This window comes from Phyllobates terribilis, unplaced genomic scaffold (genome assembly GCF_046119375.1).
Source record: "Phyllobates terribilis strain yellow unplaced genomic scaffold, ASM4611937v1 Scaffold_2__4_contigs__length_985480577, whole genome shotgun sequence".
In the NCBI taxonomy this organism is placed as follows: Eukaryota; Metazoa; Chordata; class Amphibia; order Anura; family Dendrobatidae; genus Phyllobates; species Phyllobates terribilis.
This window is the reverse complement of record NW_027362762.1, coordinates 321,703,966-321,729,644: the sequence shown is the minus strand read 5'-3', so window position 1 is coordinate 321,729,644 and position 25,679 is coordinate 321,703,966. Positions and strand designations below refer to the sequence as shown.

Genomic DNA, 25,679 nt, shown 5'->3' with positions numbered 1-25,679 from the left:
CACTCGAGCACCTGTGATACTTGGTGCATACCTGAGCACCTGATTCAAACTCAAGTAACGAGCACTTGCGCTCAACAATAGTCACCATATCGTCATAAATTTTTTCTTTGCTTTTGAAAAAATCCCAACCCCACCCTAACCCCAATCCTAGCACAACCCTAACCCTAGCCCAACCCTAACCCTAGCCCAACCTTAACCCTAGCTCAACCCTAACCCTAGCACAACCCTAACCATAGACCAACCTTAACCCTAGCACAACCCTAACCCTAGCACAACCCTAACCCTAGCACAACCCTAACACCCCTAGAACTAGCACAACCCTAACCCTAGCACAACCCTAACCCTAGCACAAACCTAACCCTAGCACAACCCTAGCCCTAGCCCAACCCTAACCCTAGCTCAACCCTAACCCTAGCCCAACCCTAACTCTAGCCCTAGCACAACCCTAACCCTAGCACAACCCTAAAACTAACCCTAACACAACCCTAACCCTAGAGTTTATTTTTTACGTCGTTCCTCGTGCAGTATAAGTGATTAGACAACTTTATTCTTTGTGTCTTTGCGATTACAGTGATACCAGATTCATATCGGGTTTTTAATGATTGACAGCTGTCACACACTAAAAAAACATTTTTTTTGCAAAGTCTAGTTTTTGCATCGCCATATTTTGAGAGCTATAATTTTTCCATATTTTTGCTGACAGAGTCATGTGGCAGCTTGTATTTTGCGGGACAAGTTGATGTTTTTATTGGTACGATTTTTGGGCAAATGACATTTTTTGATCACTTTCTATTCCGATTTTTGGGAGGCAGAATAAACAAAAACCAACAATTCCGGAATTGTTTTTTTTTATTTTTTTTATGCCATTCCGCGTGTGGTAAAATAGATAAGGCAGATTTATTCTTCAGGTCAGTACGTTTACAGCGGTACCACATTTATATAGTTTTTTTATGTTTAGGCGCTTTTACACAATTAAAACTGTTTTATAGAAAAAAAAAAATAATAATTTTTTTCACTTTGTTCCAAGGGCTATAACTTTTTAATTTTGTTGGCTGATGGGATTGTATGGTGGCTAGTTTTTTTGCGGTACAAGTTGACGTTGTTTAAGTTTGTCTTTTTGATCGCGATTTATTCCATTTTTTTGTTTGGCAGTATGATGATTAAGCATCAATTTTTGCTTCGTTTTTTTTTTTTTTTCACTAAAGGGGCGATGCCAAATATGTGTACTTTTATTTGTTTTTTTTTTTTTTTTTTTTCAGAATAATATTTATTTATGGGTACACTATAATTTTATTTTTTGGGGATTATTTTTCCTTTTTTTTTTAAATATTTTTTAAAAAAATTATTCTTTTTTTTACTTTTACACTTTGTCCCACTATGGGACTTTCACTTTTTTAACCCAGATCGCTTGCATAGCATAGAAATGCTGCAGCAGCATCTCTATGATATGCAGGCTGCAGCCCTGCACACACAAGTTCACAAGTTAGTTAGGCCGCGCACTAAGCACGATCTAGCTAACTTCCTGCTGTCTGGTGACAACCACCGGGACCCGGCACAGACAACACGGGATGCCGGAGAAGAGGTAAGTAAGCAGCGCTTACTTCCCCTTGCTCCCGGAATGTTGCGATTGACTTTGATCACAGCATTTCAGGAATTAATGTGCTAGGAGCGGTACAGGACCGCTCCTAGCACATAGCACCGGATGTCAGCTGTGACAATCAGCTGACACCCGGCGGCGATCACCCCGCACCGCTTGTGTGCGGGCGCGATCTCGTGATGCGTAATAGTACGTACCTGGTCCAATAGGCCCGGGCAAGTGCAACGTACTATTACTGACCACGTCAGAAAGGGGTTAAAAAACACTTTTATGTAATCTATTTATAATTAAAACGTTTCCCCTGGTTATTTTACATTTACCTTTCAGACCCTTCTGTATTTTATTGTCTATCCAGCTGACATAACTTCCTATATCGGTGACTTTGACTATCCACAAAACAGTCAAAATGGGTCTGTCTCACGCAAAAGCCCTTTCTAAAATGTTGGTTGAAGGAACCAGTTAAATGAGCTCCTGAGTTTCAAAACAAACCCTGGAAAGAGGCAAACTAGATTATAATTGAAGGCGTAACAAAAATTTTTTTCTTAGAACAATCTTCATGCATCAAAGTTACTGACAGTAGCAAAGAATCTTCTATGCAGACTCCAAGATGGCTAATGACAGCACTGCTCCATTCTGTTGACCAAAGCAGGATTCAGTTGTGGTTTTAACAGTTTGTACAAAATTGGAAAAAGTTTGCTTAATATTTTTTTTTAAAACAATGTCATACCTATGCACAGGTCGCTACCATATCTTCAACATATTTATTCAATTAGGCCCCATTCACACGTCCGTGCTTAAACACACATCTCTGAAAAACTGTTACTGTGTCATCAGTGTTTTGCAAAAGTGTGCCCTTTTTTACCATCAGTGGGTCATCAGTATTTTTCAAGGATGGATAAAGAAAGAAAGAAATTACAAAGCTTCTTCTATACTTTGCAATGTTAAACATAGATGGCACACAGATGGCACATGGGTGCCATCCGTTTACTTTATGTGTTTTTCATGGATGCATAGACTTGTATTGACCCTCGTCAACCTTGCTGCAGGAACAAAGTGGACATGTCTCCTTTTGTTTTGCAAGGACAAACGGTCCATGAAAAATATGGGCATGTGATTAGCAATATAGATTATAATGGATACATGTGAAAAAAACGGATAGAATACGTACGTGCAACACGAATTTCTGAACGAGGCGTTAAACAGTTGCATTACCAAGGACAACCCATGGACAGGTGTAGTGCTGTTTCTGAAAAAAAATAAGTGACAATGTCTTTCTTAAGCTCCCCATACACTGTGGATGGCTGTCATCTGAACAAAAGTTAGGTCGATCGTTTGGCCAGCAGCTCTCTTGCCCAGTTCTCCCATACACAGAAGTGCTCACACTCGTTAAGTAGTATATATGAACTTTGCACTTGTTAAAGTTTTATACTGAGGATGTGTCATGCATCTAATTTTCTGTACAGGTTACACTTTTAGCCACTAATATCAATATTTATGCATTTTTTATGAAAAAAATTATTTTGACACAGTATTGCATGAAGCTATCGGCATGTATAAATTACTGAGTGGCATTTTGACCATGTGCCAGGTGTCTACTTACTGAAAATATATTTAAATTTTGCTTTAATATCAGTTTTTTATTTTGTAATTTAGAATTTATTTGTACATGTCAAAAGTGTGAAAGATGCCCTGGCTACCAGAAGCCCAAAATGTAAAAACAACCCCTTATACTAAAAAGTTTAAAAGGTATTTAATGCTGTGCAATATAAATTTGCAGTGATATACAGTACAGTGAATGTATTAGGGTGGATTTGAATTCTACTAAAATTTTACAAAAATCGCATTAACCAAAATACAGATGTTTTTTAATTCACTTCCTCGTGGATTCAGTGAAATGTCCGTTTCTGACCACTATTTTTCATTAAATGGTTAAAAAATAAAAAAAATCCTTATACTCACCTTAATGCTCTGCTCTTTGCACTCTCCGTTCCGCAATGCCACCTGTCCGTTCCTCACCACATCTTATCACTACTGCTCAAGCTCATATGCCTGGGAGTCTCACACTCTTCCAGGGCTTTCAGCTCTGTTGAGGCCAGGAACGGTTTTGTGCAAGCAGGTGTAAGGTCATGATGTACATTGTGTCATCATGACGCCGTGACATTTTGCTCGTTTGCACAGAATTCTCTGAATAGCAGTGATCAAAAGATGTGGCGAGGACTGGACGGGTGACAGTGAACAGGGTCGTATCTAGAGGGGGGCAGGCGAGGCCATTTTCTCCGGGTGCTTCTGGCAGGAAGGCCGTCATCTGATCATAGAATCATAGAATGTGAGAGTTGGAAGGGACCTCCAGGGTCATCGTGTCCAACCCCCTGCTCAATGCAGAATTTACTAAATCATCTCAGACTGTTGTCTGTCCAGCCTCTGTTTGAAGACTTCCATTGAAAGAGAACTCACTACCTCTCATGGCAGCCCGTTCCACTCATTGATCACCCTCACTGTCAAAAAGTTTTTCTAATATCTAATCTGTATCTTCTCCCTTTCAGTTTCATCCCATTGCTTCTAGTCTTTCCTTGTGCAAATGAGAATAAAGATGATCCTTCTACAATGTGACAGCCCTTGAGATATTTGCAGACAGCTATTAAGTCTCCTCTCAGTCTTCTCTTTTGCAAGCTAAACATTCCCAAATCCTCTAACTGTTCCGTATAGAACATTGATCTGGCAGTTTGAAATTTCTCCCAGGCGGCTACATTTTACTGCCCTCGGAGTGGGATTCAGCTGCATTCTGTGATTTCTGTCAAGCCAAAAGCTGGCTCAGAGAAGATGTAACAAACTGGCTTCCTGAATTCAGTTGTGCTTGTATCTTTCATGCTGACGTCATTCTCCTGCTTCGCATTGGCTGTGAAAGTTGGTATGGTAAGTGCTCTATTAAAGATAAAGAAACCAAAATTTTATTGGGGAATCTTGAGAAAGTATGGGGAGAGGAGGTGTTTGAAGAGGCAGTATGGGTGGAGGGAAGTGTGTGAGGAGATAGTATTGGGAGCAGGTAAATGTGTGAAAAAACAGTGTGGAGAGCAGAAGGGGATTTGTGAGCAGACAGTATGGGGAGCAAGGAGGGGTGTGTTAGGAGACAGTATGGGGAGCAGGGGGAAATGTGTGAGGAGACAGTATGAGGAGGGTGTAGGAAAGTGTGAAGGGACAGAATGGGGAGAAATATGTCAGGAGTCAGTAGGGGTGGAGCATAGCATGAAGGGATAGTATGGAAGAGAAATGTGTGAGGGGATAGTATGGGGAAGAAATGTGTGAGGGACCACAGTATAGAGACAGGGTAGTGTGGGGGCAGTATTAAAAGGGGGAAGCATAGCTGGACAATGTGAGGGCACAATATGGAAAGGACAGTATACAGAGTGGGGGACTGTGAGGAGGGTGTACAGTAGAGAGACTGGATAATATAGGGGAACATAGTATTAGGAGACAGTGTGAAGAGGGGGTCCAATAAAGAAAAGAGAGGACATTGTGGAGAGTATTTACCATACAAATGACAGTGTGGGAGTCTTATTTTGTGCAGGTAGAACAGTAAGGAATAATTTTTTTTTTCAATGGTGCAAAGTAGGGCAGATATTTTTATTCAGGAACATTATAATCATGCTGCATTATAATCATGCAGGCATCATGTCTGGGTATTCTGCTGAACACAGCGGAAGATGGAAGTCTGCAGAGACAAGCTGTAGATGTGAAAAGTCATAGCATAGCATCTGGACAAGATGGAGAAGAAAAGGAAAAGAACGATTCCAAACAGAGAAGATGTCATCAATAAAGTAACTGTTTGTAAATGTTAATTTGTGATGCTGCCTGCATCTCATAAGAGCTGTGCTTCCTGTATTGTCCTCAGTCTAATGATGACTGATAACAACTCCCAGCATCTACTCATTATTGTTAAGGACATACTGGGAGTTGTAAGTTCATGCGATACAATCGTATATGGGGTTGATTTGACATTACAATTGATCGCAATACTAAGCTTGGTGATGTTTTCATGTACTTCTGGTTGTTCAGGTGATGTATTTATGTACTTATGGTGGTTCTGTTAATGTATTTCTGCACTGATGGTGGTTCTGGTGATGTAGTTCTGTACTGATGGTGGTTGTGATGTTGTGTTTCTGTACTGCTCATGGTTCTGGTGATATATTCCTGTATTTGAGTGGTTTTGGTGATGTATTTCTGTGCTGTTATTGGTTCAGATCTTGTACACATTTAACAATCTATAACTTGTAAGATTATGTAATACATGGCCATGCTAACAAAATATTGTGCATTTGACAATTTAAGTGTTATAACATTAGTACTTACTTTAGGAGCATTAAAGGGGTTGTCCAGGTTTGTGCTGAAAGTCTGCAGTCACTCTTTGTGACAGAAGACTTTTGAATCCTCACATAGTGTGCACTGTATGTTGTCAGGATTCTTTGTGAGCGGTGAGAGCGGAAGGTCATGTAACAGCAAGTATGTGATTTGCATATGTGTCAGACACATGCAGACTAGACATGCACTACCTTGCTCAATTCACTTGTATTGAGTGACATCGCTCAAATCACTTGTATTGAGTGACATCACTCAATTCTAGTCTGAATGTGGCCAGAAGTATGCAGATCACATACTTGCAGTCACATGACCGCTCACTCTTGCTGCCAATATGGGAGAACCTGACAGAATGAGGTATGCACACTGTGAAAATTCAGAAGTCTGCAGTCACTTTCATTACAAACCTGGGCAAACCCATTAATTATAAAAATAAAAATTATAAAGCACTGTAGCATGCTCAATCCTAACAGCATGTAATACTTTCGCTATCAGGATATAGCTCTGCTTGACGGTTCCAGCGGTCATCACATGAATTGACCACTCAATGAAGCAGGAATTGTAGTATTTCACTGAACATTGAGAGAATTTGGAAGAGCAGCATAATTTTATTATGCTCTTGGGTCTTGACAGACCCCAGTGCATAAAGAGGGACATTAAATTTATGGAGAATAACTTTGCTTCAAATCAAATTTCCTGAGAAAATCTGTGCAGACAGGCAAATTCGAATTTTGTTTGATCCACTTATTTCATAGTACTATTGCCATAGGTTAGTGAAATGATGCATCTAACTATGCAGTCTTACATTACTAACATTTGTGAAAGAATGGGTTGTCTAAAGAGCTAACTGAATTTGAGCGTGGTATAATAGGATGTCACCATTAAAATAAATGGGTTTAAATACTCAATATATGCAATATATAAGAAGTATGATTGAAAATATTAAGCATTTAGGAGCCACAATAAATCAGGCATGAAGTAGCAGACCATGTAAAGTTTCGAAGCTGCGTCACTGAGTGCTGAGCTAGCTAATGTGACATCACGCTTTGTACAGAAATTATATATAAACATTTTCTGTACTTTCTGCTCACTTTCTTACACACAAGCAGTCAGTCATGTTCTTTAAAGAAGCACTCCTCCCATCAAAATTTTTGTCATCTTATTATATTGCAATCTTCATATTATAAGGCACTGTGTACTTATACAATTGCTCATTTTGCCTTTCTACCCAGCTAATTCTTCCTGTTTCCATTAGCTCTATGATGTCACATAATTAAAAACTGACTAGCTGAATCCTTTTAAGCTCTATGTAGAAGCAGGATGTCAATTTTCCCTGTATGAGTCACTGGAAAAGTCCCTGGCAGGTGGAGGTGTGGAGCATCTGGGTCAGGAGTTGAAAAGGGGAATGATTTTTGCAGGGACAAGAAACTTCCTGATTTTACATAGAGCAGAAAAAGAGAAAAATTAGCTGGGTAGAAAGGCAAAATTAGCAATTGTAAGTGCATTGTGCCATATTATATGATGACTGCAATATTTTGAGGATAAAAACTTTGATGGGAGGAGTGCTTCTTTAACTTTTGGAGCAACACTGCCAGCCAGAGCACCTCCATTTGCCGGATAGAGATACACTATGAGGAGTCCTCATGTTTTGAGAAGACCTAGATGGATTATATATCAGAAATCACCCTTCACTACACACAAACACTGACCCCTGGCGAGACCATAAGTGAGTACATTTAGTGATCTATTAACCATCGTTATGCTATGTCAACTGTGTTGAGTTATAGAAAACTTTATGTGCAGTCCCAACTTTACGTCTGGGCGCAATTTGTAACATTACAGCAGATAAACATTATGGCGAGTTTATTTATTTACTCAACTGAATATATAGGCAGATTTTTTCTCTTTTGAAACATTGGGTCCTACTTCAACTTTTATATACAAATGCCTATTTTTTTTGGTCTTATATGAATTATGCACCTCTCTCTGCTAGTCTAATGGATGAATCTGGGTTTGGTGAGTGCCAGGAGAATATTACCTGCCTGACTATATTGTTTCAACTGTAAAGTTTGGTGAAATAAGGAATTTGCTATGGGGTTGTTCTTTAGAGGATGGCTTAGGGCCTTTAGCTCCAGTGAAGGGAAGCCGTAAAGGTTCAGCATAACAAGACATTTTAAATAATGTTCTGTTCCTAAATTTGTGGGAACAGTTTGGGGAATGTGCCTGACTGACCCTTCAGAGATCTGACCTCAACTGCATTGAGCACTTTTGGGATGAACTAGAGTCGGGATTAGGAGCCAACCTCTCTCAACCAACTTCAGTGTTTGACCTGTTAAATACGTTTCTGGATGAATGAGCAAACTTTTCCATAGACACACTCCAAAACTTTGTAGAATGACTTCCCAGAAGAGCAGAATATGTTATAGCTTCAAAAGGGGAACTAACTCCATATTAAAGCCTGTAGATTTAGAATGGGATGTTACAAAAGCCACAGACATTTTAAGATTTTCCATGGATGTGACAGCTCCTTATTGAAAGTGAGAGGGATTGACCTGCTCAATCCGGGGTGGCAATTTGAATCAGCGTTTAGCCAGACTGGGGTCCAGATGGATCTGGACTCTGGGCACTGTGCACCCAAATGGCTTAAATGAAAATTTAAGTTTTGCCCCTTTTCTTTGATTGCTCATGTACTGCTACCTATACACATGTTTTTAATTTTTTAACACATTTTTTATTGTTCCCAGTTTGTCATTTTCATTTACCTTGTGTGAGTCATCTTCTGGTTTATGTGGTCCATTCTACTGAGCTTGCCGTCTTCGGAATGAAGTGGTCCAGCGCGATATGTTGGAATCCAATATATGTCATTCATTCATGTTCCACCTTATGGATAGTCATCATGGATCTGGAATAAATTGGTGTAGTATTAGATGGGTCTATTGTTTACCTAATATACATATTGTCATGTTAATATCTTGTAGGGGATTCTATGAGAACTTATGAAAGTATGTAATATAACAAGATATATATAGCTATTTAATTGTTTCATTAATTAATTGTTTGATATGGCAATACTTTGTCGTAAACCATAGACCTTGATATTGAATCCCAGAATGAATTTCTGCCATTGAATGTACAGAGGTCCTTCTCCATAGTAGAAGTTATGTACTACTACAAATTTGATCAATAGGCATGTCCACTTTCATTTCAGCTGAGTATTTATTTTTTATTGTTTATTTATTTATTGTACACTTTTTCACTCTTTTGTTTTTTGCTTTATGATTTTATTGTTCCCTGTTAGTAATTGCTTTGGATTACTTTGGTTTTTGCATATTTTTTTATATTTTTGTCCTTTTTGTTTTACTGTATTTATTATTTTTTCTTTCTTCACTGTTATAACATGATTGGGCTGTGAAGTTGAAGTTGACATGCTATAAATTCTGCTGGTATATTAATAATTTATGCCCGTTTGATATGGGGTGAAATAGGATATAAATTTCAATACGACCATTTACACCATCCATTCCATAAATCATTGGTGATTCTTTGTGCTGTGTGGTGAGGACATGCAGGCATGCGCATCACGGTCCTGATGTGCACCCTCCGGCCTTTGGCATCTCCTTGCAAGGACCTGCATGAGGTCACGTGATGGCAGCGCTGTCCACTGCATGATGCCGATGCCGCGGGTCACCCCGGTAACCGTAACGAGTCACTTCCGGTCAGAAGTCCGCACCAATTGGTTGACTCTGCATTTAAATGTACCTACCCCTATATTATGTTGACGCCCCCTGAAGAAAGCCGTGCCGAAATGCGCATTGGGGTGGACCTCTCTGGGATTCCCAGCACCCTGCTCTTCAATTTCTTGTTATGCTACAATTTATTTTTTTCTGTGATCAGTGCTATGCTATAGATTGTTTAAACCATAGGTAATTGACTGATTATATTTCCCTAGTGGACATTACTGATACACACTATGGTGTATCTGTTGGTTAGAGATCACATGGGGTATATGTATTATTATGTCATGGCGCAATATACAGATATTTAGTATTACTGGGGTCCTACAGTGGTGAGCACTGTCTATTTTCATGTGTGTATGTGTCCCTACCACTATGTCCCACTTACCTGTATACTAATTTTAATCTATTTATTTAATAAAGATTCTATTTTTTTCACATAGCTTATGCATTTGGGTCTTTTGATCGTCGTTTTTTTCTTGTTTGGATATGTATTATTTGTGATTATACCCCTCTTGATACATAATCCACAGGTGCTGCTAGCTATTTGCAATTAATTGTATGCATCATGGGTTGGCACCAGTTGAAGATTCTAATAAAAGCCACAGAAAGCATGAATCAAAGTATAGCTGGGCAATGGCAGCTCAGTATGTTGCACTCCGAATTGGTGCGGTTTGAAAAGTTGGATCGCTCCAGTTCATTGAAAGGTCTCTGCCTATGTACACACATGGGAGAGACCTGTCAATCACCTGGAGGAGTGGCTGCACTAACATGGCAAGGAGAGACCTGAATAATCTGCTGCAGCTCCTGGATGGGTGCTCCTCCCCCTGCTCCAGTTGTTTGACCGATCTATCCATATGTACACACATAGGAGAGACCTGTCTGGCAATCAACTGAAGCGGGGCGGGGAGAAGCTGGCCAAGGGCCACACCTGTCTAATCAGGTCTCTATCCCTGGCCAGCTTATCAAGCTATGGTATTTCTGAAACACCATAGCAGATATGCATTGATTCAAGCTGTCAGTGGTTTGGGCAGCAGGAATCTAGGGACAGGTTCCCTTTAAGTGTTTTTTCTTTAAAAGAAAAATAGGAAAAACACCTTGGCCAAAATTACAGTTTTTCCAATAAAAATAATTTCATCTGGAACCAAGTAAACGTACCGTGAAAATATCCAATATTTGAAAGTCTTGTGTCCATTATGCCGTGGACTATAACCCTATATCATTATTTATTTATCACAGTGAATGCTGCAAAGATAAAATTAGAAAAAATATGTCAGACTTGCCATTTTTGCTCATCCCGCCTCACAAAAAATAAGTTATCAAAAAGTTGTACGTATCACAAAATGGAACCAATAAATATTCCAGCTTATTATGCCCTCATTTAGCCCCAAAAGTGAAAAAAAAATGGTCTAGCGCTCAGAACATAGTGCAAAACATTTGTATTCCATTAAAGAGTGATTTTCATGTACAAAAGTAGTCAAATGTTTAAAAAATATATAAATTGAATAACATTGTAATCATATTGACAGGTTCTATAAAACAATATATTTTTATCTGATAGGGTGCATTAGAAAAAAATGCCAAAAAAAGAAGTAAAAATTAATTTAAAAACGATGTATGCAGCCAAAAATGGCACAAGTGAAAACCATAACTTGTCTTGCAAAAAATAAGCCCTCAAACAACACTGTCCATAAAAATTTAAACAATTATGGACTTTAAATTATGGCAAATAACCCCCCATTTAGTTATTATATAAATTATACTGAATAGTAAACAGTGATTGACAAACATCCAGAAATGTTTTTTTCTTTTGAATATTCCACCTCCAAAAAAGTCTAATAAAATGTAATCAAAACGTAGTATGTACCAGAAAATGGTCCTACTGTAAGCTATATCTTGTCAAGCAAAAAATAAGTCTTAAAGCCAGTTCCTTTAATTGCCAATTGCAAAACATATGACTCTGTTTTTTTTCAAACAGTGCATTTATTATTCAAAAGTCAGAAAACAAGAAATAAAATAATTGGTATCACCATAATCATGATGTCCCACCGAACAGCTCACAGTGTATCATCTCCCAAAGCAAACAACCCTTTTCATGTAGCACTTGAATAGGATAACATTAAAAAAAAACAACAGAACTGCTGGGTTGTTTTTTCTATTTCTCCAGATGAAGAGTTAATAAAAGTTGGGTAAAAATGTATATTGCCCCCAAATTCTGCCACTGACAAATATAACCTATCCTGACAAAAACAAGCCCTCATACAGCTACATTGACAAAAAGTTATATTTAATATGGCTTCAGGAATGTGACAGTGGAAAAATGACAAAATTTGTTTTATCGGAAAGGCCCAAAATGGGCAGGTGCTAAAGGGGTTAATTACACTTGTAGTTCCACTTGTGTTCTGTAATTAAAAACTCAAACAGAGGATAGATCAACCTCCTGCAAATAATAACTACACTATTCTAGCGATAATGTAGGATAATTGTCAAAATAGAAAGATGGATGATAAAAGATAGATTAATAGATAGATACATACATATGTGATAAAGATAGATTGATAGATAGATAGATACATACATACATACATCCATATGTGCTAGATAGATAGATAGATAGATAGATAGATAGATAGATAGATAGATTAAAAATTAGTTAAAAGGAGAGACAAAAAGAATGATAACTGGATAAAAGGATAGGAGATAAAAGGATAGGTAAATAAATTCATCGATATGGAATATATACATAATTAAATTGATGAACAGAGAGGTAATAGATAAAAATAAAAAAATAGTGAACTAATAGGGAGAAATGTATTAATGATAATGATAGATGGATAATTAAATAGATAATAGATGAGTAACTATATGCTTGAGAGATAAAAAATAGTAAATAGATAAATAATGAAACACTGTAATAGGAAGAAAAATGGATTGATTATAGACAAATGGACAGACAGCTAGATATCCAGACATTTTATCCATAACTGCTACTTGTTCCTTTGGCACAATTATTCTTTATGCTCCTTATTTGGGGACTATTTCGTTTCCCTTGATAAGTAAATGTTAACCAGGGACAAGCTACATTCTGTACTGGAGTCAACAAATAAAAATTGTGATACTTCATTGTGCAGTACTTAAACCTTATTATGCTTTTCCAAAAGATCCCTAAACTTATTGACAATAAATGTCTTAAGAGTTACCAGAGAACCATTGTTGTGTGCATGTATTTTTAAGCAGAATAGAATCAAACACTGCACTGATATAATGAAGGCATTTTAAGATGCCATTAAACAGAATAATGTTTGTTTTTTGCATGAGTATGACTGATTAAAGCTGTAAGCAGCTCACAGTGTGTCATCTCCCAAGGTAAACAAGGAGGCAATGGATTGTCTTCATGAGATGCTCTATTAATTATGCTCATTTTAGCAGCAGATCTGGGAGGATCTCACAATCTGCTAAAACTATTAACATTGCATATCATTTGCATTCTATTAAGAGCCCCAGCGTCATTACTATGCTAAACAGGCACGTGCATGGTGTTTAGAAACTGAGGTATGGTTAGATAGACATGAGACAGATATTAATAATAGGCAACTATATAGACAGACAGCAGCTACATACATGATAGCCAAAGAGGTAGATTTATACTTCTAAAAAGATAGATAGATAGATAGATAGATAGATAGATAGATAGATAGATAGATAGATAGAGTAAAATTAAAGCAGCACTGGTATACTTAAAATATGGATGCAAGCCCTGCGACAACTACCCGAACGTCCAGAATTTTTTTTTTTATATTAAGAGCCGCACTGCTCAAGTAAAAAACTGACTCTTTTTCTTCATCCCGTGTGTTCCCCCAGATATATAGGCTTTCATTCATCATTTGCAGGGGTTTTTAAGTCTTTTTTTTCGTCTTGTGGTATTCTTTGCAGCTTCTTTTTTTTTTTTATTCCAAAAATCATCAAAATTGTGCAGAATCAAAAATTGTCTATATATTTGCCTTTTACCTGTTTTGCAACTTTTTAACCCCCAAAAAATGGCGTAAAATTTGTTGGAAAATATGTTAAATACATAAAATCACTCCAGAAGCGCTACAGTACATTTGCGCCAAACTTTTGGAAATGTCGCAATTGATGAATCAGCCGGAAAACATCCGGATGCCCCAAATCCTTCCTACATAAAAAAAAACATCAACAGACGAATACATATTAAAAAGACACACATTAATAGAAGAATTAAGTGCAAAGGAAAAACCGATGAAGAATACCAAAAATTAGACCAAAAAAAGACGCAAAATAATGAATCGGACCCATGTTGTTTTGGCGTATGTACCTGATGTACTTGACTGCAAAAGGATTTATTCCTTAATTTATTTTCTGCTGGAAAATATGCTTAAAGGTGTTGTTGACTTTCAATAAATGAATGTCCCCTGCTGCAGGTTATTATAAGGAATGAAACTGCTATAGTCACCTTCCCCAGGTCCACCGGCGAGTCTCCGCCCCTGCTCCTGATGACTGGCATTGGCTGTGGTGCTGACGTCACGTTGACAGTGTGGCAGCCAATCAGTGAGCTGAGAGGCTCTGAAGGGAGCATTGCGCCTATACTGGCAGAACCGCTGAGCTCACTGATTGACTGCGGCACTCTCGATGTGATGTCAGCACCGCAGTCAATGTCAGACACTGAGAAAAGTGGCGGAGACTCACTGGTGGACTTAGGGAAAATGAGTACAGAATGGAGTTCAGCCAGGAACATTAATTTACTGAAAGGCAAAAAAAACCTTTAACAACAATGCGGTGTGTTCACCCAAATATAATAGTGAGTTTAGATGAGAAAAATCCTGATTACTGGCTAATAAGCAAAAAAATATATATTTCCATGTGGCATATGTTGTTCTTATCCAAATTAATGTTGAATTGTAAGCGGTTGTAAAGCAAAAAATAAAAGGTAAAAAAAAATACACTCAAAATAAATGCAAACATATACAACTGTATACTTATTCAATAACTTTTATCTGATATTTACTTTCATTGTAAAACGAACAAAAAAAACATAAAATTGCAAAATGAATACTTTATGGATTTATGGATTTTTGGGGTATCAAAATCACATCTTGAAGCAAATCTCTCTTGATTAAAACTTTACTCCTATTGATACAACTGTGCCATGTCTGCACTGAACACTGGATGCTATGAACTCCAGTAGAGCTGTAGAGAAAAAAGAAAGTTGCTTAAGGAATTAGTCCCCTGTAATGTACAATATTAAGTGTAGAAAGACTGAGGAGGAAGAGGGCAGATAATGGTAAATCCAACCCCTCCTTACTCCACTATTCATCACCAAGGAGAAGGCAAGGATTGCAATGAGTAACAATGGACAGAGGAGCAGTACAAAGCACATTACCGGTTAATGACAGACCTAAATTATACAACTGTAGCCAGAACTGGGAATAGGACACAGAAACAAAGTATTTCTAAATATTTAAATAATAGAATTTGTAGATTTTACAGAACTTTCCTTTCTAGGTTCTCAAAATCAAGTGGTTGACAACAGCAGTAACAGGGAACTATCAAATATTGTGCTCGTTCAATGGTGACAGACTTAGTTTATAGTCCCTTATAATGACTACAGATAAAATCTAAAATGCAAATAAGAAAGTCGTAAAATATTAAAGTTTTACTTGAATTTAGTGTTAATGGCTATATCAGGTACTTTGTGGGTAAACATTCACTTGCACTGCTTTTATTCTGCAATTTGATATTTACTTCTATGTTACTAAATCAGGTCGGATCACTCGAAATCTTTTGAATCTAGAAGAATAAAACTAAGGTTATGTTCTAGAACCTGATATAACATTAATAATATTAGTATATTAGGAGTATATCATAGCTGTCTGATGTCATTTAAGTGATTATCATGAAGTCGCACAGGCCATTCTGTGTATGCTTAGTACATGGTAAACCATAAAGAGCATTGCTTGCATCATTTTATTTCTCAGTTTATTGGACACTTAGAGCAGATTAACTAAGATTGGGGCAGATTCTTAATTGCTTTTCTAAATTTATACCGGATCAGAAGACCAGGGAGGCGGAATCTGCCTCATATTTGTCAAAGTGGTGATTTTCTTCTTAACTGGCTACTTTCACACTAGTGTGCAAAAAATGGTGCACTTCTTTTTACTATGCCTGTTTTCTAGAGACTTTAGAAATCTATCTTGTGAGGTCCACTTTTTTGGTACAATTTTGCTCCAGAATTCTTTTATAGCTTAGTAAATCTCCCAAGTTATATTTTTATTTATCTCTCTTTTAGCTCAGCGGTCAATCTGCAGATTATATACCTATAGTAACGGTTTGATTCCACCAGATTGAACAAGGTGATTAAGTTATACAGATGAGCTTAGAGACAATGAATACTATAGTTGGGTTTAGTGCAGGGGGTAAAAAGTAGACAGGTCTCCCTCCTCTCTGAACACTAGATGCACTTGGTTGAGGTAACTGATGGAGCGTCCTGTGAGATACTGGATACTTATAGTGTGTTCTGCTGTGAATGGAATGGATAATGACCCTAAGTTCCCAAGGTTTGTTGCTGCCTGGTGAGCAGAAGCTTGGATTTGTGTGGTCCAAGCCTTTCCCAGCTTGTCTCATTCTGTCACTGGGATCACGGGCTCCCTCGGCTCGTTTGCACCTGCGTCGCTTTTGGCTCCTTCAGGAATTCGCTGAAGCTTGTAATCAGCTTTGTGAAGCTATTGAGTGCACGGCTGAGTGAAACTTGCAAAGCTCACACAGAACTGGCCCTGTGAATAGGAGTCAGCATGGGGCTGCTCTCCAAGCCTCTGGCCTGCCAAATTCCAACAGAGACCCTTACAATCACTCCACACAAGCTGCACTGCTTCCCCACACTAAGAAAAGTTAGAAAAGAAAAGCTAAAATACCAATCCCTGAGGTTAGCAGTTGGTTCCCATATTAATGGTCAACCAGCATTGCTGATGCAAACACCAGAGCGGTTAACTCAGTGTTGGGATCAGACATAATTAAGTGTCTTTGCAAAGAGTGATCTGGGAAGAAAAGGGTTACTAACATCCTATTGTAACCCAAATATAATGATAATGTCTTAAATCTCATCATAAATTAGACGTAATTCAGTGTGGGCGATATCAGGAATAATTCCATCTAATAAGATGATCAAAACTCCAGAAGTAAGAATACCATGATTTCATAAGGCTTGTCGGATACAATTCACCTTCATTTAAGGTCCTGAATAATTTACATTCCGTAATGGCTGAGACTCTAAATCCTAGATTTAACATTCACCAGTATCAGTATTTCCCCTCAAGGACTTATTACCATTGATCCATTTAATGCAGTTATTTATTTAACATCATTTAATTGTAGCAAAGAACTGAGTAGTTTGCTAAGAGACTCATTGTTTACCAGCGGTGCGAAGCCGGTGGTTAACCAGTGATTCTCTGTAACACCTTATATAAATGCAAATGTTTTTCTGTATGTTGAAGGAAAACACACAAAAGCCATAGCAGGATGGCAATCTAGATTGTGTATTTTTCATTTGTGTCAATATTACCTTTTCCAAATATTCTCAGTGATAAGTCGCATGGATATGCAGTAATTCAGAAATTAGTGAATTTTCATACGTGGTGGGGTGCTGGATTAAGAGGCTGGGAGAGTGTGAAACAAGTCAACGTGTAATTGTATGATAAGGCTCTCATGAGGTATTTATTGGCCAAGTTGCTATTTCTACTCCTTTCTAATCTCGTTTAGCACATTCATTCTGTGCAATCTGTCTCCATAATCTTCTGTGACAGAATGGCAGCCAATAGAAGCATTGCATGTTTGGAGAGCAGAGGAAATATGCAGAGACGTGATAAACCGATGCTAATTATCCATATTTAGGACACCAAGTGCAGAAGATCAAGGTTTACAAATAACAAACCAGAGCCAATGATGATGGCTTCCTAGTGTGGGATATATTGGAGGGGACAAGATAAGAGTTTCACATGCAGAAGAGATTTATTGGTCAAAGGGGTTTACCTCCCACTTTCCCACTGTTATTCTGCAGTAAATTTATTTAGGCTAAATTCACCAGAACATCACTCTTTTATTTGGCAATATGCCACGGCTTGCCCTGCTTTTGTGCTGGTTCAATAAAAGTCCTTGTAATATAGAGGCGGTTGATAAGATACAAATAATTGTGGTAATAGGCAATTTCTTTTAAATTGCTCAGATAATCAGATGTAAGTCGAAGGATCAGCCCCAAGGTGAAAGCACCTTATGTCAGCAGGGGCATTTGGATGCTATTTGTAACCAGCAAAAGTAGTTCCCTATTAAAAATACCAGACACATATATTAGTGAGTAAAGAAAAGGCCATTTAGCAGCTTTGTGAGTTGTTAATGGGAAATTAAGTAGTTAAAGAAATTTGGGTAAATAGCTAAATATAAATTTAATTTAACAAAAATTGTTAAAGAGCATATTATGATGTGTCCGATCTACCAAACATTAGACATTGGACATGCAGTGAAGTACAGAAAGTTTCTGCCGCAAGAAACGTGTCGATTCTAAAATTGTGTACTTTGGAAATCTGCCCAAGGACAGTTCTGGAAAAGAAATAAAGCCCTAGGTGCAAATTCTGAAATTGCATGTCATGAGCCAAGAATTCAGAGTTGAACAGAATCATTGGCTGTTGCTTTAATTTCATTATAGTTTTCAGAACATTCAGCTCAAAGGAAAGACCCATGAGCATAATATTGTCTTAAAGAATATTATATATATTGGGAAAGTATAGGTTTCATGTGCAGAATATAGTGTGTATTTTACCTTGCATCAAACATTAAGTGCCGTGAAAAAGAATTAAGAAAAACACTAAATTACTTAATTTTACTTTAATATATTTAAAATCATCCTCAAATTTCCAGAGGAAATTACTTAATTACTTTATAATATAGGCAAAAAATGTTGTCTAGGTTAAGGATTCTTTTTTTTGCATGCTTATTATTAGAATAATCAGCTGCCGGAACTTATTGATATGGAACCAAAGGTTTTTGCATATAATCTTTATGCTATTTAGAACCTTCATTTTTTATTAATGTATTTTCTATTCATTTAACCAATTCTGTGAAAACATGATAATAATACAATGCCACTGAGAGTTGCATCACCCAGGAAATGTTGGGTACATTTTTTTAATTGTTCCCAAAAATGTACAATTTGATTTGAGCGAATTGCCAAACATGGTCACCATCATTTTACATAATGGTGAAGATTGCATCAGCCAGAGAAAGATCACATGAGCCCTGCATAGCCGAGCAGGCTCTATCAAAATAGCTTGCAGCTATCAGATCACATGGTATAGCACAGCTATTCAGGTGAGACTATTATAGTCTGTATAAAAGCAGAGGCAGGGAATGCAGCAATAATTTTGGTCAGATATGCTGAACATCTGTATACAAAAAGGATGTCACAGGTCAAATCTTAGCAATAGAAATAGGGAGAGAAAGCCATACAACAGTAAAAAAAAAATCTACAGATAGTGTGTGTGATGGCACAGAAGTGAAAAAGGGTTACAATCCATTTACCCATTGCCATAAATCTTGAGGTCACTTTGATGTTACTAAGGTTGTGTTTGCGTTATAGAAGGGGTTGGATAAAGTCTTTGGGCATAAAAGGGGTTGGATAAAGTCCAAGGAGACCTCAGAGTGTTGTACACATCTTTTCAGGGCAAATAGAGTACTTAAAATTTGTGATTCCCCGTGAATCAAATTTTTGGGAAAAATTTGCCCAAGCTTGCAAATTCAAATTTCATAAGATTTGCTACAACACCTACACTGCCAAGCTGAAAAATTCTGTGAACCTGTACAGTCTAACCAGCCTTCATGTGAGATCAGAGCTAGTTAAGTCCTGCATGCACTGTGCATTTATTTGCACACTTTGTTGACACTTGCAGTACCTTAATGTTGCAAGGATATTTAGTTCTACACCAGAATTTGGCAAACCCATTGCCCCCCAAAACATCATGTTTTCAGGAATTCCCCAGTATTGCACCGGTGAGAGAACTTCTGCAGTTACTGATGCCTTAATAATAATTCCATCACCTGTGCAATACTAAGGAAATCCTGAAAACATGACATGTTGGGGGCTTGGAGTTTGGAAAATGCTGTTCTACACTATAAGGACTTGTGGCACCTCAGCGGGCTTTTTTTCACAGCTAAGTAGGGCTTGAGCAAGATTGTACTGCACTGTAGGATTTGTGGTTCTTTATTCAATGAAATATTCTCTTCAACTCTCAGACAGGTGTCCCTCCTGCATTACCCTATATATATACTGTTCAACTGACTTCACAGTTCTGAAGTGGTTTCAGCTGTTTTTGGGCACTAATACCTTTTAGGGGGCACAAATGTAGACATATTTACTACAAAGGGGAACAAAGTGCACTTCACAGTAAGGCTATGTGCCCACGATGCAGAAATGCTCAGGATTTTTTTCCTGAGCGCTTCTGCATCCCCCTGGCAGAAAAAAACGCATGTGGATTGTACATGCATTTTTTCTGCCAGGGTCATGCGGAAGTGAAGCGTTCTTCACATGCATTTCCGCATGTGGGTTGTCAAGCGCTTTCCAAGCGATTTTAGCATCACTTGGAAAGTGCTTGTCAAATTGGTCACACTATATAGATCCATGCAAACAGCATGTTTATATATATATATATACACTGCTCAAAAAAATAAAGGGAACACTCAAATAACACATCCTAGATCTGAATGAATGAAATATTCTCATTGAATACTTTGTTCTGTACAAAGTTGAATGTGCTTACAACAAAATCACACAAAAATCATCAATGGAAATCAAATTTATTAACCAATGGAGGCCTGGATTTGGAGTCACCCCGAAAATTAAAGTGGAAAAACACACTACAGGCTGATCCAACTTTGATGTAATGTCCTTAAAACAAGTCAAAATGAGGCTCAGTATTGTGTGTCGCCTCCACGTACCTGTATGACCTCCCTACAACGCCTGGGCATGCTCCTGATGAGGTTGCGGATGGTCTCCTGTGGGATCTCCTCCCAGACCTCGACTAAAGCATCCGCCAACTCCTGGACAGTCTGTGGTGCATGGTGGATGGAGCGAGACATGATGTCCCAGATGTGCTCAATCGGAATCAGGTCTGGGGAACGGGCGGGCCAGTCCATAGCTTCAATGCCTTCATCTTGCAGGAACTGCTGACACACTCCAGCCACATGAGGTCTGGCATTGTCCTGCATTAGGAGGAACCCAGGGCCAACCGCACCAGCATATGGTCTCACAACGGGTCTGAGGATCTCATCTCGGTACCTAATGTCAGTCATGCTATCCCCGGCGAGCACATGGAGGGGTGTGCAGCCCTCCAAAGAAATGCCACCCCACACCATTATTGACCCACTGCCAAACCGGTCATGCTGAAGAATGTTGCAGGCAGCAGATCGCTCTCCATGGCGTCTCCAGACTCTGTCACATCTGTCACATGTGCTCAGTGTGAACCTGCTTTCATCTGTGAAGAGCACAGGGGGCCAGTGGCGACTTTGCCAATCCTGGTGTTCTGTGGCAAATGCCAAGCATCCTGCATGGTGTTGGGCTGTGAGCACAACCCCCATCTGTGGATGTCGGGCCCTCATACCACCCTCATGGAGTCGGTTTCTAACCGTTTGTGCAGACACATGCACATTTGTGGCATGCTGGAGGTCATTTTGCAGGGCTCTGGCAGTGCTCCTCCTGTTCCTCCTTGCACAAAGGCGGAGGTAGCGGTCCTGCTGCTGGGTTGTTACCCTCCTACGACCCCCTCCACATCTCCTGGTGTACTGGCCTGTCTCCTGGAGAGTGCCTCCAGCCTCTGGACACTATGCTGACAGACACAGCAAACCTTCTTGCCACAGCTCGCATTGATGTGCCATACTGGATGAGCTGCACTACCTGAGCAACTTCTTCTCATGCTACCACGAGTGTGAAAGTGCAACCAACATTCAAGAGTGACCAAAACATCAGCCAGAAAGCATTGATACTGAGATGTGGTCTGTGGTCCCCACCAGCAGAACCACTCCTTTATTGAGTGTCTTGATAATTGCCAATAATTTCCATCTATTGTCTATTCCATTTGCACAACAGCAGGTGAAATTGATTGTCAATCAGTGTTGCTTCCTAAGTGGACAGTTTAATTTCACAGAAGTTTGATGTACTTGGAGTTATATTCTGTTGTTGAAGTGTTCCCTTTATTATTTTGAGCAGTGTATATATATACAGTGCTGGCCAAAAGTATTAGCACCCCTGCAATTCTGTCAGATAATACTCAGTTTCTTCCTGAAAATGATTTCAATCACAAATTCTTTGGTATTATTATCTTCATTTAATTTGTCTTCAATGAAAAAAACACAAAAAGAATTGTCCTAAAGCCAAATTGGATATAATTCCACACCAAACCCAAAAAAGGGGGTGGACAAAAGTATTGGCACCCTTTGAAAAATCACGTGATGCTTCTCTAATTCGTGTAATTAACAGCACCTGTAACTTACCTGTGGCACCTAACAGGTGTTGGCAATAACTAAATCACACTTGCAGCCAGTTAACATGGATTAAAGTTGACTCAACCTCTGTCCTGAGTTCTTGTGTGTACCACATTGAGCATGGAGAAAAGAAAGAAGACCAAAGAACTGTCAGAGGACTTGAGAAACCAAATTGTGAGGAAGCATGAGCAATCTCAAGGCTTCCGTGCGCAGTGTCATCAAGAAGTTTAAAGCCCATGGCACTGTGGCTAACCTCCCTAGATGTGGACGGAAAAGAAAAATTGACGAGAGATTTCAACGCAAGATTGTGCGGATGGTGGATAAAGAACCTCGACTAACATCCAAACAAGTTCAAGCTTCCCTGCAGTCCGAGGGTACAACAGTGTCAACCCGTACTATCGGTCGACGTCTGAATGAAAAGGGACTGTATGGTAGGATACCCAGGAAGACCCCAATTCTTACCCCGAGACATAAAAAAGCCAGGCTGGAGTTTGCCAAAACTTACCTGAGAAAGCCTAAAATGTTTTGGAAGAATGCTCTCTGGTCAGATGAGACAAAAGTAGAGCTTTTTGGGAAAAAGCATCAACATAGAGTGTACAGGAAAAAAAAGAGGCATTTAAAGAAAAGAACACGGTCCCTACAGTCAAACATGGCGGAGGTTCCCTGATGTTTTGGGGTTGCTTTGCTGCCTCTGGCACTGGACTGCTTGACCGTGTGCATGGCATTATGAAGTCTGAAGACTACCAACAAATTTTGCAGCATAATGTAGGGCCCAGTGTGAGAAAGCTGGGTCTCCCTCAGAGGTCATGGGTCTTCCAGCAGAACAATGACCCAAAACACACTTCAAAAAGCACTATAAAATGGTTTTAGAGAAAGCACTGGAGACTTCTAAGGTGGCCAGCAATGAGTCCAGACCTAAATCCCATAGAACACCTGTGGAGAGATCTCTAAATGGCAGTTTGGAGAAGGCACCCTTCAAATATCAGGGACCTGGAGCAGTTTGCCAAAGAAGAATGGTCTACAATTCCAGCAGAGCATTGTAAGACACTCATTGATGGTTACCGGAAGCGGTTGTTCGCAGTTATTTTGGCTAAAGGTTGTGCAACCAAGTATTAGGCTGAGGGTGCCAATACTTTTGTCCGGCCCTTTTTTGGAGTTTTGTGTGAAATGATCAATGATTTGATTTTTGCTTCATTCTCTTTTGTGTTTTTTCATTGCAAGCAAATTAAATGAAGATAATAAGACCAAAGAATTTGTGATTGCAATCATTTTCAGGAAGAAACTGAGTATTATCTGACAGAATTGCAGGGGTGCCAATACTTTTGGCCAGCACTGTATATATTATACACAATATCAATGTTATAAGTATATAAATATATATATATATATTGTAAAATGACCGCTGGGCAGGTCCTTGAGAGGAGATATGTATCACCGAGGTTGGTAGCTTCGGTGATGTAAACCAGGGAAAAGCATGCTCCAGCACACGTAGTGCTGAGAGGGTTAATTAGGCATATCCGGGCCGGTTTTTATGAGCAGTCATAAGAGACAGAAGGGAATGGCTGCTCACATATCTCCACCCCAGGGCGTGTAAATAAAATGGAGACCAAGTGTCTCATTCAGATCTGTGGCTGGAGGTGTGGAGACCTCCACCGTGTCTGTGCTACAGGACACTGACTGTGAGCAGGTGGACACGGAGTATTCTATGGACTGGTTGTTTTTCTGCTTTGTTACTTTGTGTCGGACAAGGCTATCTTTTGTTTATTTCGCAAGTGCGTTTTATGAAGTCTGTGTGACACCTCTACTCAGAGAAACCCGTGTTTTACCCTGGGTGTTGGGGGACTCGGTGTCGGGCCCTGTGATGGGAGAGATGGGATGCAGCCGTGGCCCGGGCCCGACCCGTGCTCAGGGCCGTCACATTAAAAAAAGAGATGGTGTGGGCTTGTCCGGGTTGAGTGGCTGATTAACGACTACGCCACCTGTGGTGTCTGGTGAAGGGTCACCAGCGCCGCTGCAGTCCGCTGAGGCATGGTGTTACCGCAGCCAAAGTTCTTACTACTCCCCACAGGCAGAGCAGGGCCTCAGGGCAGAGGGACAGGATGGAGGGGGTAGTAGTAGAGGAGAAGGGATCCCGCGTCCCGCGGTGTGACGCAGAAATAATAGTCCGGAGGCCTTAGGGTGAACTTCCAAGGCTTTACTCACTCAGATGGCAAAGGAAGATGACTCCCTGCTCCCCGCGGAGTCCTGCGTTCACCAGAGACGGGGGTCCGGCAACCTCCGAGTAAGTCCAGCATTCAGTCGCGACCTCACAGCAGAGTGTTCCTGAACTACAGACCGAATCCTTTCCTGTCTGTTTGTTTTTCAAATAGGCCGGGTCTCCCTCTGAGCTCCTCTCAGAACAAGGGTACGGGTGGTAATTCCTCTCCGTCCGATACCCGGCGGGATCCTCTGGGCCTAACCGGGCTTTCCCGTCCAGGACGTAGAGTAGCAAGGTCGGGTGTCGGGGGCCGGTACACCTCTTGCAGCCGGAGTCCCTCTGAATATATCAGGTAGGCGAGGACAGGTGGCGTACACCGCTCCGTCTGCATCCTGCCTGGGATCCATTTGCTGTGGAGCCACACTCCTAAGCTCCGGGCCTTCTTGATCATGGTCCTTGGCCGGGTTGAGACATTCCCCGTCTACAACCTACCTCTCGTCCCAAGGCCAGGGTATGAGGGCTGTGTCCTTTGCCAGTGTAGGCCCACACAGGATCTGCACTCCCGGAGGGAAGTCACATTACACACTGTATTTAGCAGCACAAAGACTGACTAACCGGGACTAAAAAGGATGACCAAAGACCAAGATGGCTTTGAATTAAATATGAAATCTAAAGTGTAACTAACTTGTAGGTCCTCCACCCTCACCCACTAACTGGTTCCTACCACTTTGTGTTCCCCAGTCTCCCTGTAACCAGGGGAGCAGCACCTAGTGCATAGCAGCTCCCTCTGGTGGAGAAATTTGGTGTTGGATGCAAAGCTCGGTCACGAATATCACACTGACCTTACCTCAGAGGAGGAACACCACACTCCATTAAAGAAGTGCAGCATCCCTGTGGCGGTCAAACCCTCAGGGGCGCCACATCTGGATACACCTGCCTTGGGCATTTTTAAAGAAACTGACTCCTGTGCCTACCTCAAAAGCAGCTGAGTGAGTACCAAACCCTACAAGATATATATATACAGTACAGACCAAAAGTTTGGACACACCTTCTCATTTAAAGATTTTTCTGTATTTTCATGACTATGAAAATTGTACATTCACACTGAAGGCATCAAAACTATGAATTAACACATGTGGAATTATATACTTAAAAAAGTGTGAAACAACTGAAAATATGTCTTATATTCTAGGTTCTTCAAAGTAGCCACCTTTAGCTTTGATGACTGCTTTGCACACTCTTGGCATTCTCTTGATGAGCC

The 25,679-nt window shown here is 39.7% G+C and overlaps 1 long non-coding RNA gene across 1 annotated transcript in view; it reads right to left on the bottom strand.

The window, feature by feature from the left end:
• LOC141207142 (uncharacterized) overlaps window positions 1–25,679 on the bottom strand; it is a 241,674-nt gene that overhangs the window by 132,205 nt on the left and 83,790 nt on the right. The window contains exons 2-3 of the long non-coding RNA XR_012277569.1: window positions 8,713–8,852; window positions 2,766–2,843 (exon numbers count right to left, since the gene is read on the bottom strand). This is a non-coding gene — a long non-coding RNA (uncharacterized lncRNA). The remainder of the gene's footprint in view (window positions 1–2,765; window positions 2,844–8,712; window positions 8,853–25,679) is intronic.